Source organism: Rhinolophus sinicus, linkage group LG03 (genome assembly GCF_036562045.2).
Source record: "Rhinolophus sinicus isolate RSC01 linkage group LG03, ASM3656204v1, whole genome shotgun sequence".
NCBI lineage: Eukaryota > Metazoa > Chordata > Mammalia > Chiroptera > Rhinolophidae > Rhinolophus > Rhinolophus sinicus.
The window spans coordinates 153,392,286-153,411,202 of NC_133753.1; the positions used below are offsets into that span (position 1 = coordinate 153,392,286).

The window sequence follows — 18,917 nt, forward strand, 5'->3', positions numbered from 1 at the left end:
CAGAATATAATTCCATGCGGATTAGAGATTTACTGTTTAGTTCCTCACTGTTTAGCTACTGTATCCCTAGCACTGTGCATAGCACTTAGCCATAGCAGGTAGTCAATAAGTATTTATTGAATGAATGAACCTTTGTCTCAGGTGGGCATCCCTATAAAGCTCTGGCATCATCTGTCAGCAGCAAAGGAGGGGACTATCATGTTGGAATGATGCCATTCATGACTGGCAGGGGCTATGTTGAGGGTGCTGAGCCCTGATCTTGGCAGAACATACTCATTGGCCCACAGAGGTTGAGGTGAAAAAGATTAATGGGAAATGCAATCAGAAAATGTCAAAGTGGAAGTTGGACATTTATAAGCTATACACTTGGTAATGCTCTTCATATACCCATTTCCTATATCCTACTTATCAGCTGGATTCATCTCTATGTTGCCCCAGGGAACACTGAAATCTGAGTGACTTGGTGTAATGCTGAAGGAGTGGGAAGTATTTTGTAGCCTCAACTTGACATTTGGTGTTTAGAATTATCTTTGTCTGGAATCAGTTGGATTGTAAGTGAGAGAAACCTATATAGAGAACTTAGTAAAATGAATAAAAGCAGTCTCACAGGCATTCAGAACTAGAAAACCGGCATCAGCTAGCCATAGGGGTCTGGACTAGGAAATAAAGAACTGGGGCTCCTCCCTCCTTTTCTTGCCTTGGGTCTCTGCCTTGGCTCTGTTCTCCCACCTCCCTCCACTGCTTCCTGTGGTTGACCACCTCATGACTTCAACTGGCAGAAGGACTGACTCCAGCTCTGACTCCATATGACCTTCGGTCTATCACCATCCATCAACAGGCTGACTCAGTCTCTCTGTCTCCAAATGTAAATGCTCTTGGGAGGAGGATTGGCTCAGCTGGTCTATAAATTGATTCCCCATTGTGTGAGGTGTCTGTCCCTGGTCCAAACGTCTCAGGCCAGATCGCTGAGTAAAAGAAGCAGCTGCAGGAGGGGTGGGGAGAGAGAGGGAGGGAGGGGAAGTGGACCAAATAAAGCAAATTCTCTTGAATGAAACTCTTGCACCATTTCTCACCTCTAGTTGTATTGTTAAAACCAGTCTCGGTGATGTCAGAAGACAGTAAAAATACCATTACCATCATTTAAGAACAGTTCCTAAATACCTATTGCCTAGTTTTAATAAGTCCAATGAAATCTTAGTTGAAAACGCTAACTGAAATTTACTAAGGCAATATAATATTCTTTATGATTCAAGTAGGTCCCTCTAACCTTTTAAAGCTTCTTTAAGATTATTTACCCTAACGTATCTTGAAACTCCCTGAATGACTCAAATGGAAACAGGTCAAGTAACGTTTCATTTGCCATTTTTTTGTCTGAATTTTTAAATGAAATATATTGTATTTTTATATATATTTGTTCCGAACACATATAGATTATACAGTTTTGTAGAAATAACCAAAACCTTAGTGATTAATTCTGGCATTGAGTTTTTATAAGTCTGTTTCTTAAAAATCACCTTCAAAAAGAAGGAAGTCATGCATCAAGTTAAACCAAAAAGACACCACAGAGAGGGAGCTACAAAGCAAAAAGGTGTCATAATTTCTGCTCCCTTCATAATACATTCACAGGAAAAATAAAGAAAATGATTAAGGAGGAAGACTTTGGTCTGGAAGGCTAAATAGTAAAATGGCAGTGGGCTTCGCCTGACTTGAAATGAAACCTCAAACGTCTATAGAGAGGCACCTGTCCCAGCGCTCATCCACTTCTATGAGCGGGAACCATGAGGGAGTGTCCTGAACAGCAAATGGCAGCGTGCTCTCGTCACTGAGCAACTCCTGGAAATGCACCATCAATCACTGTACCACCCTCTTGAGACAGTTCTAATACTTGGCGGAAGGAGGAAATAAATGAAACAGAGAAGAATGTGGGCTGGTAGACACAGGCTTTGGAGTTACGCAGGAGGTTTAAACCCCAGTTTTGCTGCTTGCAGGTTGTAATTTGGATAAGTCACTTAACCCCTCAGTTTGTTTATCTGTAAATAAGGATGATAATACCCACCATGTAAATTTGTGAGGATTGAATTTATAGCTATATATCACCTTATACATAGGAGGTGCTCAATAAATGGTAATTATTACTACTACTATGAAAAGGAAAACCCAAAGGTAGGTCCATCAGATCTTAGTCTTGTTTATATTAAAACCATTTGGATAATAGCTTCTGTCAGGGTCCCAGGTGGTTGTATGCCTGTGCCAAGCTTCTTCAATCCCAATCCATGTCTCTGAGTTTTCTTTAATCCCAGTCCCCTCCTGCCTCTGAGTCTTCTTCACTTCCACCCAGTGAGCCCCTTGATCTAAATGCCTTTCCACCTGCCCACCTATCATCTCCTGAGATGCAGCCCAAGCTACACATCTAATGGTGTCCTGGTAGCCTAGCTCTCCGAAAAGAGCCCCAGAGTTGTAGAATTTGCCAATTTCCATGGTGTAAATACTCCCACCCTGGTTGATTTCAAACTACCAAATATTTAACAACTGGCTAACAAAATTCCTGAATATTCTCTTTAACTGTGGGCTGTGCATCATGACTTCCTTCCAAAGAGTACAATGTGGGAGAGGGGGAGAATAACTTTACAGAGGGGAAAACTGACAAGCACTAGCTCAGCAAGGTGATCAAAGTCAACATTAACAGTGACAAACCATGTTGATTGCATGTACCCTTGATCTGATGGGATGAAAATTGCACTTTAACTCTGTGTTCATCTTCCAAAAAAACATAAAACCCCAGGCTAATCATGAGGAAAAAAACTGAGAGAAATTCTGACCAATGCTCTTCAAAATTGTTGAGGTGATCAAAACCAAGTAAAGTCTAAAACAACTGTCATAACCAAGAGGAGCCTAAGGAGAAATGACAACTAAATGTAATGTGGTATCCTGAATGGGATCCTGCAATAGAAAAAGGACATTCGGTAAAAACTAAGGAAATCTGAATAGAGTATGGACTTTGTTTAATAATGATATATCAATATTGGTTCGTTAATTGTAACAAATGTACCACACTACTATGCGATATCTGTAATAGGGGAAACTAGATGCAGAGTGCATAGAACTCTCTGTACTATCTTTACAATTTTTCTATATATCTAAACCTGTTCTAAAATAAAAATGTTTATGATTTTTAAAATATTCCTAAATATTTAACAGTTGGAACTCATAGGCCATTAACCCACCATATCCCCTGAGTTCAACTGAGCCTTCCATCTCACCAGAGTGTGAGATGGCGAGCAGACCCTGAGAGCAAAGCACAAGTTTTACTCGGCTGTGTAGCTCCGGAGCTCCTTACAACTGAAGGCACAGAGTAAGTCAGGGGCGTCCAAACTGCAGCCCGTGGGCCAACTGCGGCCTGCGACCCATTGTTAATTGGCCCGCAGCAAATTCCACAAATACATTTAGTTTACTTAAATACACCAGGTGAGGCAATACGTACTTCACCTCAAGTGAGTGGCCCGGCTGTTTGTGCATTTTACCGCTTATGGCCCTTGGGGAAAACCGTTGAAAAAAGTTTGGACACCCCTGGAGTAAGTCCTCTAAGTGTTGAATCATTACTCTAAACTGAAAGACACCTGGGAATAATTCACCAAGAACATTCAACGTAGCTCTCTTTTCCTCTCTTCCCACCTGGTTTCTGACCAAGTATCTGGTACTATAGCATAGGAGCTAATAACATGGCTTCTAAGTAAAATGCCTGGTGAAAGTCCAGTTCTGCTGCTTCCTAGCTGTGTGGTCTTGAGCAAGTTGTGTAATTTCTCTGCACCTTGGTTTCTTTGTCTATAAAATAGGAGTGATGATGATCTCTTTATCATAAGTTTTTAGGAAGACTAAATGAGTGAACCCATATAAAGTGCTTAGAATAGTGTTTGGCACGCGGTGCAGCCTCTAGGAGAGTTGGCTTTTATTATTCCATTGCTGCCTTCCACATCCCTTCCTGAGCTGAAAAGGTTTTGCCCAAGTGAATTACCTGCTTTGAGCTCTTGGCTCAGCTTCAGCTTGCCTTAGTTCCAGCTAACTCCTTTGTACTAAGCCTGGTATCCTGACTTCTCCTCTGTTAATATATAGGCTCTGGGCATTCTCTTCTAGACATTTCTGAACCTGCAATCTGCCAACCCTTCTATTTTAGTTTGAAATCGCTGTGAGGCCTGAATTAGTGAGAACTGTCACACAAACATGTCTCCGTTTACTCATGAACTCAAATATTTAGATTCTAAAGGAAGTGTAACTTTTTATTTGCTGTCTCTCTTTTTAGCCACTTTTGGAGGAGTGGGAGGAGGGTAAAGAACCTCACAGAAGAATGGCATCCCAAAGAAATAGCTTTAGGAGCTGAGATGAGCCAGAAATTCAATATATTTAGGGCTCCCTTGTGAAAACACAAAAACAAAAATAAAAATGCCTCCCGCTGCTTCAACATCTCTATTCCACTGATGCCCCCCACCATTTTCTTTAAAAAAAAAAATAAAACACAAATGGAAAAAGCCAAGTGTTGATGACAGTCACTGGGGGGGGGGGAGGGTAGGGGGTAGAGTATGTCCCAGTATAAAAGAGGCATGCTCTGGCACAAAAGAGGAACTCTCTCTTGACTGACAAGTCCTTAAAAACAAAAAAACCACAAGTAAATGCTGGGGTGTGTGTGTGCTCTCTCAGGCTCTGGAGTAGGTGGGAGGGGTCTCCACAAGAGTCTGGATTTGATTTGCAGGATTATGAATTGTCTTGAATGTTTTGAGAAAAGTTTGAGGATTTGGTGGATATTTGAGAATTAGGAGTTTTATTTGAGGGACATTTAAGGATTAAGAGTTGGTTATTTGGGAAACATTTAGGGCAGATTTTGTCCTTAGCTACTTTCACGACTCTTTGTTTCCAGGAAGTTTGAAGTTCTTTAAAAGAGAAATTTGTTCCTCAGGTTCAGGAGTGATGATGAGTGTGGTCTTAACTATAAAGAAAAGAAAAAGACAAAAACCTCAAACATTGCTTGAAGTTCTTGCACTAGATGGCCATACCTTCCACTCCAAAATTTTAAAATTCTATATATTGCATAAGTTTTATAACATCATACTAACTTTTGCACTACCGTGTTTCCCTGAAAAATAAGACCTAACCAAAAAATAAGCCCTAGTATGATATTTCAGGAGGACATCCCCTGAACATAAGCCCTAATGCGTCTTTTGGAGCAAAACTTAATATAAGACCCGGTCTTATTTTTGGGGAAACATGGTACATGGGACAATGTTTTTTCTTTTAAAAAAAAATGTTTTTTACTAATTTAATAAATATAATTGGTATCTCATTTTAGTCTTCTTCGATTACTAAGGAGGCTCTGCGTCTTTCTATATGTGAATTTTTTTCATGTGAATTGTTTGTTTATGTTGTTTCACATAAATATTTTGGAGTTTTAAGGGTTTTTTTCCTTAGAAATTCATGAATCCTTTTTTTTATTATTATTATTATTACGGAGTATTTCAGACACAGAGAAAAGTTAGAACTCCTTTAGAAACTTTCTGGATCCCAACTCCCACCCGCTCTTCCAGCAATAACCACTTACAGTTTATCTTTCCTTTCCACATTTTAATATTTTTAGTCTTTTGTCATCATACATGTACACACACACACAGTATTAATTTGTAAGTTTTAAAATAATAAACTTAGCATTCTGCAACTTGTTCTTTTTAAACTCAATATTATATTGCTGAGATTTATCCATTTTGACAAACTGTAAGATCTAGTTCATTCATTTTAATGGCTAAATTGAATTCCACAGTATGAATATACTGTAAGTTATTTTTCCACTCTGAGGGAATTCTTTATATAATTATGTATCTTAACTATTTCTGGTTGGGAGATGTGTGTGTGTGTGTGTGTGTGTGTGTGTGTGTGTTACAGATGTACTTCCCATGTCTTCTTATTTTAATTATTTTGTTTATATAGAAGTGTAAACTTTTTTATAGAGTTAAATTCATTGATTTGTTTTCTCTGTGATTTCTTCTGTTGCTTCCAAGCATATAGTGTGTTCACTATGCCAAAGAGCTAAGAAGTATTCTTTCACATTTTCTTTACTTTTTCTGTGATTTTTCTTTCTTTTTAGTTTAATTCTTTAGTTACACTTAAAACTGGTGGTGGTGGGGGGTGATATGATGGGAACACATACATAATTCCCCCCAATATAGTAATCAGTTGTCCCAACAGAGTTTATTAAATTCTACTTTTCTTTAAAGAAGAAACGTCTTTATCACATATTAGATTCTTTTTTTTTTTTAATTAAATTTATTGGGGTGACAATTGTTAGTAAAATTACATAGATTTCAGGTGTACAATTCTTTAGTGGTTGCCACATATTAGATTCTTATGTATGATAAGATTTATTTCAGGGCTTTCTATGCTATTGAATTGATATCTATGTTTAGTGTTACTTCAGTATTGAGATCTTATTTTAAACTATATTTTCAGAGTGGACAGCCCCCATTACTCCTATGTATCAAAATATTCTTTGCTATTCATTCCCATTTATATTTCTTAGCAATCCTATTAAAATTTCATAGAGTTTCAAGGAAAATTGTGTTGGACTTTTTTACTTAAATTATGTGAAAACTACATATTAATTTTGGGAGAATTGACATTATCCTCTGTTAACTCTTCACTCCAACGCAGTTTCCAGTTAATTCCTTTGTCTTTTTATGCAGTCATCTACCAAAAATATTTTTGACTGATTATTTGAAATATGTATTCATCTTGTCATATCCAAAATGATATTTAATGTTATTGAGGCCAGTTTTGTTCTGGATTTTCAAGTGAACATGTCAAATGTATCTTTGCATAATTTTGGATACTAACATCCTTCTTTTCTGTTGTCCTTTACCTTTTTATGTGAAGCTCTATGAAGATATTCATATTCTTAGTGACTCATTAATATACATTTATATCACTATATTTAATAGATTTCTCTATAATATCCTTGAATTTTGGGATAAATATGATGTTTCATATATTATTCTTTGTATTCAACATATAGTGTTTAATTCTGCTTCCCAAATGTTTGCATTTTCAAAATGTCCAGTTTTTGTTTGTTTATATTTATTGGTATCAGAATTATTTGCTTCGTCCAACAATCTGGATAGCGTGTAGGCATGTGGAGAGACATGAGTCAGTGTGACAGTGCAACTTCCTTCTGCCAGAGTGACTTGTCTATTGGTGAATTTAGGGCAGAGCAAGCCTCCTGCCCTCCTCTGGGGAGCCAGCCTGCCCACAGACAACCTGCTTTCTGATCTGCACTCTCAGCCACACATTTTACAGTGCAAGCTCCATATGGGGAGCACATGGTAATTCAGTGCTGCCTGTGGCAGAGGGCATGGATCATTCTCTTTCTAGGGTTTAATTCTGAAAGATCTATGATTGTCACACATCCAAGCCACATCCTCCAATACAGCATTTATTAGCAATAAAGCTGTTATTTTGACTTCAATCTGTATAATTTCCTTGCCTATCTCTTCATTCTTGGGGATTCCAATACACACTGAGATGACCCTTCAAATCATCTGAACTCATGGATCCTTGAGTTCCTCTCTGCCAGTGATCTAGTCCTCTACGTACCGGCTCCCATCACTGGGACCCTCCACAGTCTCCACTTCATGCATCCCCTCTTTAACCACCACCTCCTCATATCTTTCCAGATCATTCTTTCTGGTACTCTGAATTCAACAAACCCTTTGACTTCCCAAGACCTTCATTCCACTGATCCTGCCACCTTTTTCATTGCTTCTCATGCCCTGATATTCTTCTCTCTTCCCACTTTACCCAGCTGAAATTCCTCAGTGCCGCTGCCCTTTTCTCCTTAGTTCTACTCACTTGGCAAAATCATGATCTTAGTTAAAGCCAACTTTCCATCTACACTGAGCCTGCAAAAGAAACACACACAGCCAATGTGACTGGCTCATTTCAAGTTCAGGATCACAAACCTCAAGTGAGCCCTGAATGCTCCCTGGCAGACATACAATATTTCCTAATGCATTTGTCTCCTACTCTCATACTTGACTATTTTGTAACTTTTCTTTTCCCATATTTCCAACACCTCTTTGCACATCCTCACTCACTGAAGACCTTGCTTTCCACCTCAGTGAGAAAACTGAAGCAATCAGAAGAGAATTTGCATAAATTCCTACTATGAACTTTGCCCTCCACCCATCCTATGGGCCCTGTCTTTTTACCTTTTACTATAAATGAACTCTCCATGCTCCCATCTGAAGTCAGTCTCTCCATTTTGACACTGGTTTTATTTCCTCTTACTTACCTAAGGGCTAACTAGTGAAGGACATCTCTCCCACAATTGCTCCCCGCCACCTTCTCTTTTTCTCTTCCCAACCATCATTTCTATTAACATGTAAACATACGGTTATTTCTTTCATCTTGAAAGAAACTTTCTCTTGACCGCACTTACCCCATGAGCTCCACCCAGTTTCTCTGCTCATTTTTATGGCAAAGTTCCTTGAAAGTGCTGTCTACACTCCAGTTCCTTTCCTTCCATTCTCTTTGAAATGGAGATTTCCACTATGTTTTTCACGTGCACCACTCCACGGAAAACACCCTCTTCAAGTATTTCAAATTGCTAAATTCAATGCACTTGTACTTGATCTCTCAGCAGCATTTCAAAACAGCCAATCACTGCCTTTTCCTTGATACCCTTTCTTCACTTGGCTTCCAAGATATTTCACTCTCTCGGTTTCCTCCTATGTCACTGTTCACTCCTCAGTCTCCTTAACTGGTTCTTCCTCTTCTCCCTGACTTCTTGATGTTGGAGTGCCACCAGCGCTCAGCCCTTTATCCTTTTCTTCTTTCTATCTACGCTCATTCCTTCATTGTTCTAGTTAGTCACGTGGCTTTACATGCCATCAATATGCAACAATTGCCAAATTTCTATTTTCAGATTACACCTTCCCCCTGTGTCCCAAACTCATATATCCAGCTGCCTAGTAGATATCTCCACTTGGATATCCAATAGAAATCTCAAACTTAACATGTCCGAAACTGAAATTCTGACCTTCTCCCACCAACCTATCCCACCTCAGTTTTGTTCATCTCAATTGTTAGATGTCATCTTCCTAGTAACTCAACCCTAAAACCTTACAGTCTAAAACTCTTTTTCTCCTATTTTCCACATCTCCTATTTTCCATCAGGAAATTCTGTTAGCTATACTTCAAAATGTAACTAAAATCTGACCACTTATCACTACTTCTGCTACTGCCTGCTCTGAGCTCCTGCCTCTCACCTGGACTTCCGTAATAGCCTCCTGACTCGTCTTCCTGCATCATCTTTAACTCTTCTGCAGTCCAGAAATCCTTAAAAAGTCAGTCAGGTTATGTGCTTCCTCTATTGAGACCTCCACAGGCCCACAAGGCAGAAGGCTTATAACACCCACACACACACCCTCCCCAACACCCCACTTCCCTTTCATCTCTGACCTCATCTTTAACCCCACTCCTCCTCCATCATTCCATTGCAGCCACATGAGTCTACCCACTGTTCTTGGAATAGCCAGGCCCCTACCTTAGAGCTTTTGCTATCGCTGTATCCTCTGCCTGTAATGCTTTTTTCCAGATATCCACATGGGTAATGCCCTTACTTCAAGTTTTTGCCAAAGTGTCATCTTCTCAAACAGGTCTTCTCTATCAAAAATTGCAAGCAACCCCCACCACCAATGTCACACTATTAATCACCATACCCTGCTTTATTGTTTTGTGAGCTTTATTGAGATATAATTCACATACCATGCAATTCACCATGAAAGTATACAATTCCATGATGTTTAGTACATCAGAGTTGTGCAACCATCACTGCAATCAATTTTAGAACATTTTCATCACCCCCAAAAGAAACCTCTGCAGTCATTGTCCATTTCCTCCAAATTCCCCTCCCCAAACTTCTGGCAACTACTAATCTACTTTTTGTCTCTATGGATTTGCCTATTCTGGACATTTTATATATATAAATGGAGTCATACATTATGCGGTCCTTTGTGACTGACTTCTTTCACTTAGTGGTATTAAATTTTCAAAGTTCATCCATGTTGTAGCTGGTATTACTACTTCATTTCTTTTTATGCTAGAATAATATTCCTTTGTATGGATATACCATATTTTGTTTATCCATTCATCAGTTGATGGATATTTAGATTGTTTCCCCTTTTGGCTATTATGAATAATGCTTTTATGAATATTTGTATACAAGTTTTTGTGTGAACGTATATTTTCATTTTTGTTGGGTATATGACCTAGAACTGCTGGGTCATATGGTAACTCCATGTTCAACCTTTTGAGTAATTGCCAGACTGTTTTCCAAAGCAGCTACACTATTTGACATTTCCACCCATGATGCATAACGTTTTCAAATTCCTCCATATCCCCTCCAACACATTTTATTTTCTATCTTTTTATACTTGCTTTATTTTTACAATAGCACTTATCACTTATTTATTTATTAATATTTCTTAAGTTTTTTTATTGTCTGTCTCCCCACTACAATGTAAATTCTACAAAGGCAGGGATTTTTGCCTTTTTTCACTTGTTTTGTTCACTGTTAAGAGTGCCTACAACGTAGGATGCACTCAGTAAATATTTGTGAATTGGAATGGAATTTCAGTATAACGTAATAAAACCAGGCAACAGTGTGAAAAAGGGAAGTATAAGTGAGTCTCACGTATCAATGCAGAGTCGAAAATTTAAATAAAATATTACCAATGAATATATTAAGCTTACAAACACCATGTGTAGCTAGACAATATAAGCTAAAAAGGACAAAAGTAGCTACACATTAGCCAGCTAGTGGGAGACATAGGACCAAAGATGCCACAGCAGCATAAAACAACAAGTCACAACTAAATTTTGCATCCTACAGGGCCCATAGCTCATTGACTATGAAAGAAGCAGAAAAAAAAATCAAGGAACCAGTTGATCCTTCAGGAAACCAGCAGACCAAATGGGGCCAACTTGGCACCAAGTTTTGTTATAACTTGGGCAGGCTCATGGGCAGGCTTCTGCACAGGCACACTGGGTCTCAGCAAAGCTAGAGTGGGAAGGAAAAAGTAAACAGGAAGGGGAGAACAGGGTGGAGAACTAAACAGCCTAGAGGCTTTATGCACTGCAGAATTCTAGTGAACACAGGCAGCAGCTCATAAGCCACAGGGTCCAACCCAGTGTAGGGTGAGGATATTGAGTCAGGTAGTCAGCTCTCCCAATAACCAGCCCATTCCCAGCAGGGCCCCAGATAGCGGCCAAGGTACAAAGAACAAGACCCTGTTCTACATAACCCCGCGGTTCCTGGCAGAAACCAGTTAAATAGATGGAGGGCAGGGTCCCAGTCCAAGGGATAGGGGGCAAGTATGCGATGAGGGAGGAAGATGTGGATGGCCAAGAAGTCATGCTGTGGGAATTGACAGATATAGTGCAGCGTGTGTGATATATGGGGGAGGGGGAGGAGATGACAGGGGACACAGTTTCACATATTTGGAACTTGTGTGTGTGTTTTTCTTTTGTAATACTTTGGGCTTTTTTTCCAAAGGGAGATGTCGAGCTACTCCCTGTAGGACTTTTTCAGCCCGCATCTAAATTGTATTCCCCATTCCACCCTTGCAGGGCCCAGCAGAGTACCCAATAAGGCTTTGTCATTTATAAGTTAGACCCAGTCCCTGAATAAAGAGACTTTCCACAGTGCAGAATGGTCACCCATGCGGTCCTCCCACCACTGGCTTTCTTCCTTTGGGCTGCGCAGATGGCCCCCCGGGCAGGACCGTGAGATTCCCGGGACATCTGAACTCTGCCGTAGCACCGTTTAACCCCTAAGGCTACCTCTCTGAGTGTGCTGACCTTTGGGGGGCGGAGGGGAAAGCAAGAAAACCACCCTTCCTTTACTCCTTGTTATCCCACCCTGTCACCTCCGTTTTCTACAGAACACATGTACGTTTGGGGAAAAAAAAAAAAAAGTCTTTCATCTGGGATGTGTTTTCTTTACCAGAGCAAGTGTGTGTGAGGGAGCGTAGGTGGGGAAAGCGGTACCAACGTGCCCAGCAGCGGGAGCACCTACAAAAACAATCTTCACATGGTGAGGCACCGAGAGAAAATCTTACTAAGGAAAGTGACTTGCAATTCCGGGGAAAGCTTGGCGGCTCACCGTGGGCAGTCCTGGCCAGCGGTAGGAGGCAGAGGGATGAAGGGAAAAGAGATGGAGAGCGGGGGAAGGGCAAGAGGAGGGGGAGGGGGCGGTCCCGAGCAATTCAATGGCGCTTTGATTTAACAACTCGAAGTCCTTTGAAAACATTTTGCCAAGAAAAGCTTGCCATCAACACGTATAATCTCTTATCAGAGGCCCCAGAAAGCCCGGGCCCCGGGGTTAATTCCCCCATCGCAATGAGTTTGAATCAGCTCTAAACCCGTAGTGACATGAAAGCGCCCGAGCCTCGGGCCGCACAGAACCCACTGCGATCCGCGGACCGGGGAGGATTACGGGGCCTGCTCCGCGGCGAGCTCGCCGGCGGGACGGGCAGGCTCAAAAGAAAAAGAATAATTAGGGATAATTGCTTGTGTCCAAACACAAGCATTAAGGCCCCCTGTTCCCCTTTGGGACTTTGTGAGCCAGAATGAAAGAGACACCCCCTGTTTTGACAGCTGGACCAGCGGCCTGGATCCGTGACTGAGGGAGGAAGCGCTCCCGGCTGCTGGGAAAGCGGCGGAGCCAGGACGCGGGTGGGCTGGGAGTCGTGGGCCCAATGCAGGCCGAGTCCACGCGCGGGGCCCCGCTTGCGGGCTCAGCCCTCTCGGAGCTTGGACAAAAGCGAGTTGTCTCCTCGCCCAGCGCCTGCGGCCTCGGAAGCCTGCTGCAGAACAGGGGCCTGCGGCGGGGTTGGGGCAGCCGAGGCCCGCGCCCTGCGCTCCGCGGCGGTTTGGCGGAAGGTGGCGCACGGACCTGACACCTGAGCCGCCTGAGGCGTCGGGTGCAACAGAGCTCCGGTCGTTACACTACTCAAGTTTGCACACCGAGCCTCCTGTGGTCTCTTCAGCCCTACGAAAGCTCACCAACAGGAATATCTGATCCCACCTCGCTGGGCGTGGGGCGGCCTGCGCCACATTTGCAGACACCCGAGTCCCAGGGTGGTCCCAGCCACATCCGGCTGGGCCCTTGAAGCTGAGGCCAGCATAGGAGGCCTCCCTTCGTGGCTTGGAAGTGACAGGGGAATTAAATGCAACTACGAAAACGTGTTTAATGCACACCCGCTGCATCAAGGCTCGCTAACGTGGCCCACAGTCTTGAGAATAGCTTGATGTTGGCGTTTGGGGCCAGTGCTTTCCGGAGAAGAGACTGCACAGGCCTCAGCCTACAACCTCGGGAGTCTGAACATTCGGAGAGGTTGGCTAGTTTGCTCTGCGTAATCCAGTAAGCCACAGTGCCAGAGCAGGCCAAGCCAGGCCTGAAGGGATCCTTGAAGCAATGGGGTGAGGATGGGAACAGAAGGTGGCAGTGCCAGCGGATGCCAGCTCCCAGGGCAAGGGGAGGGGAGGGAGAAAGGTGGAGAAGGGAGAGAACCTGACGGAAATATGGTCTTCAAGACCACCCAGAACACCTGGACCACCCAGGCTGAGGCCTGGAACTGCGAGCCCTGAGCCCTGCGTAGCCAACCCTCTAGAAAGTCCGGGAGAGGGAAGTGGATCTTCCAGAAGGCTGATTTTCCAGAGTATTACCAACTGGGGTCTTTCGATGGCGGCTGGCGGAGTCCACACCCGCGCCACTGCCAGATGCCGGACCTGAGCTCCCGCTTCCAAATACAGATCATATGCCCGGCTGGAGCAAGAGTGGGGAAGCGGCGCCGCGGACACGCAGACATGAGTGATTAATTAAAAGGAAACCACATCCGACAAGAAAAGAGTTTTCTGAAAGGACCGAGTCCGAGAGGAGCTCCTGACCCCTACAGCTGTAGCCCAGACGGATCTGCCAGCTGCTGAGCCCTCCCCACGCAGCAGAGGACACGCGCTGGGGCCTGCTGGCCAAGCGGAGGGAAGGCGCGGCTTGTGAAAACCGTGTGCTTGAAATAAAGCTCAAGGTTAAAAGTTTCCCGGTTGGCCTGGGACGAGGGAAGTGGCTAGGAGGATTTCTGGGCTCCGGAGCTCGCTGGTTGGCTGTAGCCACCGGGGTACTCCACAGTTGACGTTAGATATAGCATCCGCCCCGCATAAATCGCTGAAATTCACCGGAGTTCTGAGTCCATACCGCAGAAACCCAGGTTAGTAAGCCAGGCAAAGCCAGCTTGGGTCCACCAGACGTGACCGTGCTGGAGCCAAAGATTTAAGATGGAAAGGTTCAGATCCAGGCAAAATGCACACTTACCCACATTTTTCTTTCGTTCCACCCGTATGGTTTTGAGGAAAACCAATGAAAGCAACACTGTCCACAAATAGAGGACGAATGTTACTTGCTGAATATCTGTTTATTCTCATTTGACTTCTAATTACCACTGTATATTAAAATGCCCTTAGCCTGTTGAGGATTAAATACAAAATAAAGTTTATAACGGTAGGTAGATTTTTAAATTTTTGTAATTGTAGGCTTCTGACACAGGCTTTTCTTGGCCAGAGAATAGTTGGGGAAAGGCATTGAGTTTCACTGCGAAATAAGGATTACCTATCCCATCTCCCTCCTGTAAGTATAAAAGTCAGAAAATTTAAAAACCTGCGTTTGCCAAGTACAGAACTGTTTCCTCGCATAGAAATGGGTGATGCTATCTGAATTGCAGATAGCAATTAGGCCTTTTCAAGTAAGGCCCCAGATTTAGGGCAATCAGAGCTTTATTTATTTGTTCTGGGGTGGGGGAACATTCTGATGATAGCAAGGGAGACCTTCCTGCTCCTTTCTCGTGATTCCGAAATCCTTCACTCTCCAGCTGCTTAATCAGCCTGCCCTAAAGAGGAGACTTTGGTTTGGGGTTTTGTTTTGTTTTGTTTTTGAGATTTCATATTGCATGTATTTCATCACGCCACACTGGTTTCAACAACATAGAAAAACCATGAAATGTAATACTCAATTTCAGAACGTTGGCCAAGAGATGAAATTATACCAAGGAAAAAAAAGATGCTTAGGAAAAGGAGAATTTCCATCGAATCTATACTTCCTTGGAACTGCAACACTTTTGCTTAAGCTGCTGTGTGGGCCTAGTCCCTTGGTGGACTCAAATAGGCAAGAGAATCCGAAAAAGGAGGTGTGAAAATGACGTAATAAATCTGACTCTGTGCCCCATAATAGCCTGTTTGGCGTTCCGGAGTTACTCAGAAGTTACGCCTGCCCGCCGAGCCCCAAACAGACCCTTAACCAAAGCGAGAGTTGCAGAAGGAGAGCGGTTCCGGGCCGGAGGCAGTGGCGGGACTGCTGGGCCACAGCTGACAGTGAGCAGGGGGGTGGGGGCTTTAAAATCAAGAACACAGTTCGCAATCCAGAATTGCTAGCGCCCCTCCCGGGGACTTGGAAGGGACAATGCAAGTCAAGAACCCGGAAGCTTAAGCTTCATGAGTTTTACGATAAATTCGCTTTGGGGTTTTAAAAATATATCTATTTGCCACACAAGTCCTCTTTAGGATGGCCATCAAACCCCTCCGGTCTGAGCGGAAGCTGGCTGGTTCTAAGAGGCGTCAGGTCCGCGTGGACGCGGCACTTGGGGCGTTGAGGGCACTGCGCATAATTTACGAATGCCCCGGAAGAGTTTAGGACTTTTTAGGGATTCCCCCCTCCCCCATCTGAAAGTCTGAGTGGGGAGACCTGGGCATAAGCGCCTCCAGCCAGGAGTCCCGGGACTTCGACGGCCCCCTCCGGTTCTGGCCCGCGGGCTTTTGGGAGGGTTGGGGAGGCCGCGCCCCACAGTCCAGGTCTCCTAGTGCTGGCCGGTACCTGCTGCAAAATTGCTCTTGTGACCCGGGAACCCCGGCCAGAAGGACACATCAATGTCGCACTTCCAGCAAACCAGAGAGCAAGGGCCTGCTCCCGCCTCCCGCTGGGTAGGCACCGGCACCGCTGGCTTACCTACCCCACGGAGGGCGCGCGTCTCCGGGTTCACGCGGCACGGTTGGCCCTGGCGTTGGGGGAGCGGGCAACAAACTAGATCTTTCCTGGGCTAGGAAGCCCCCCCCAATCGTTCCCACCAAACCAAGCCTGGTAAACAGGCCACGCAAGCCCTCCCAGGACCTGGACGCCCAAGGAGATTGCTGGCTGCAGCCCGCCCCAGCCAAATGGTGTGAGTTCCAGTAGTAAAGCAGATCTCAACCTTCGAGGTTTAGCGGATGTACTCAACTTCTACTTTTAGGAAGGAAATCCAAGTTCATATGGAAAAAGCAAAAGATTCTATCCACCTTCGAGTCTCTCTTTTCCTGGAAAGAGCTGCACATATCCTAGCCTTCATAGCTGCCTGCCCTACTACAGCAACTAAACCTTTGTTTTGTGGGATATGTTAGCATAAATGACAATAAAAGTTATAATTAAAAAAATACAGATATTTTTACCACTGTCCCTATGCACATTATGTGCAAGAGTGTGTGTATATGTGTATGTAGATAGATCCATATATATTTGCTACAGTACATGCGTGGACTTAAATCCGCATTCTAAAACTGCACTACAGTCCTGTATCCCATCACATATGCCAAGCTTGAGCATGCTGGTCTTCTCAAAGGCCAATTAAAATACTATTTTCTTTTAGTTTTTATTAAGAATTTCCAAAACAGGAACAAAGTGCACTTTTAGAATGAAGCCACTCTACATGTGAAAAGATGACATGCATACATTGAATTTACAATGGAATGTTTAAAATTCATTTCTTTCTCTAAGGTATCCTGACTTCAGGGCATGGGGCTTTCTCTTCTTGGAGGGGTCTTTAGTCAGAGTCAGTTCTTGGCTCCCAGAACAGTGTCTGATGCTGTAAAACACTAACTCTGGACAGATTTACACAGAACAGAAGCTTTAATTTCACCCTTCAAATTCCAGCCAAACAGCTTTGGGGATTTTTCTATGTTCCAGACCCCCTGAATGTTTTTCCAGGTTTTATGGTTGAGCCGTAGTCTATGGCAGCTCAACCAAAATCACATTATTAGACACAGCAATGAGATGTGTCTTTTTTTGTTGTGTTCATATTGTGGAACAAAGACATTTTATGTTAAAGATGCAACTCATGTAACATTGATGAAACAGCACATGCATATATGACAAAAATTTGGAGATGGGTTTTATGTGTAAAAAAGATATAGGAGTTTTTTTGTAGTCCTTCACTTCACTTGAAACTGTCTTGACATAGTTGTTTTATTTTTTTAAAACAATGTTTTTATAAAGACAAAAAAATAAAGAAGTTATTCAAGACCATTTTCTCCAGACACCATCTGAATAAAACTGATTTCTTCCCACTGAGACAAGCATGGATTTTCTTCTGACTTTAAAACAAATGATTACTATTTACACTGGTAGAAAAGCTGCTTTCCTCTACTGCTAATGAAAATGATATTGCATTTCCCCCAGATAAAACCCGGAATGCTTTAACTGAACTGCCAGGTCGATCACCATTAGTAAACAGTACGTAAGTGCCATTTTAGACTATAGGAAGCGCCTGTGGCAGGTCCTGGTTACACACGGTTATACTCTCCCTAGATGCTTCTAACTTACCACAAATACAATTCAGGACCTACATTGTGAGAAAAATGCAACTCAAGTCCATATGTACGTTCTGCCAAATCAAAGAAATTTGCATTATCGGCATTAGTACAGAGAATAGACTGAAAATAATTCTCTCTGATGCTAAACCCATTCATAGCTGCTGAAATAAAATTAAGGACATTCTTTGCACACATAAATTTAGTCACATGTATATGAAGCTTGGTGCAACCATGACATGTACCAGCATTTCTGCAGGGCTCCCTCCAAAGCACCCTAGAAGCCTAAAATAGTTAAGGTGCCCTGATACATCTCCTTTCCCTACAGGCCCTGCTGGTGGAGAATAGTGGAAAGTACAATGTACTGACTAAACAAATATTTAACTTGTTCCACGTCCAAGGCAAATCAGCTTTCAGGCCAACATGTGGGCTCCAGCTCAGGGCTGGAGACATGGACTCAGGTTGGGCCTGGGGGGGTGAATGATGTGTGTGGTCATTGTCAGAGGCTCTGGCTGAGTTGAGCAAACTCTGGGTTACCCACCTTTCTAAGGACTATGGAGAGACTGAGCTCTGCTTATTCCAGAACCCATCACAGGTTAGAGCTCTCTGAGATGGGCCCAACATGACAGATCTAGATTCAGAATTTAAGTACTTGTTAATCTGAGTTCCTTTAGTTCCTATGATTTGTTGTTTAGCACTGTTCCTGGCACGTGGTAAGCACTTGCTGATAAATCCCTTAAATCGTTTAAGTTCCTAGCGAAGAAGATTCCCTTAGTTAGGGTCTTTGGGTCTTCAGGTGTCTGCAGAGCATGTGTGGTATGCTACAGTAGTCACTTGCCACATGTGGCTACAAATGCTTGGAATGTGCTAGTCCAAATTAATATGTGCTGTAAGTATAAAATACATACTGGACTTGAAGACTTAGTATAAAAAAGAATGAAAATATCTCATTAATAATTTTATATTAATTATATGTTAAATAATACTTTAGATATATTGGCGTAATTAAAATATATTTGCGGTAGGCCACCTCTAAGAGGACCCCCAATGACCTGAGCGTTTTGATATTCATGTCCATATGTAATTCCCTCCCCTGGAATATAGGCTGGCCTTCATGGCTCAATTCTAACAGAATAGGGCAGCAGCGATGGGAGGTAACTTCCAAGGTTAGATTATTAAAAGATGCAGCTTCTATCCTGAGTGTTCCTTCTCTC

At 42.9% G+C, this 18,917-nt stretch overlaps 1 long non-coding RNA gene across 3 annotated transcripts in view; it reads left to right on the forward strand.

Moving 5' to 3' along the window:
* LOC109445685 (uncharacterized) overlaps positions 1-18,917 on the forward strand; it is a 52,871-nt gene that overhangs the window by 21,819 nt on the left and 12,135 nt on the right. The window lies entirely within an intron of this gene.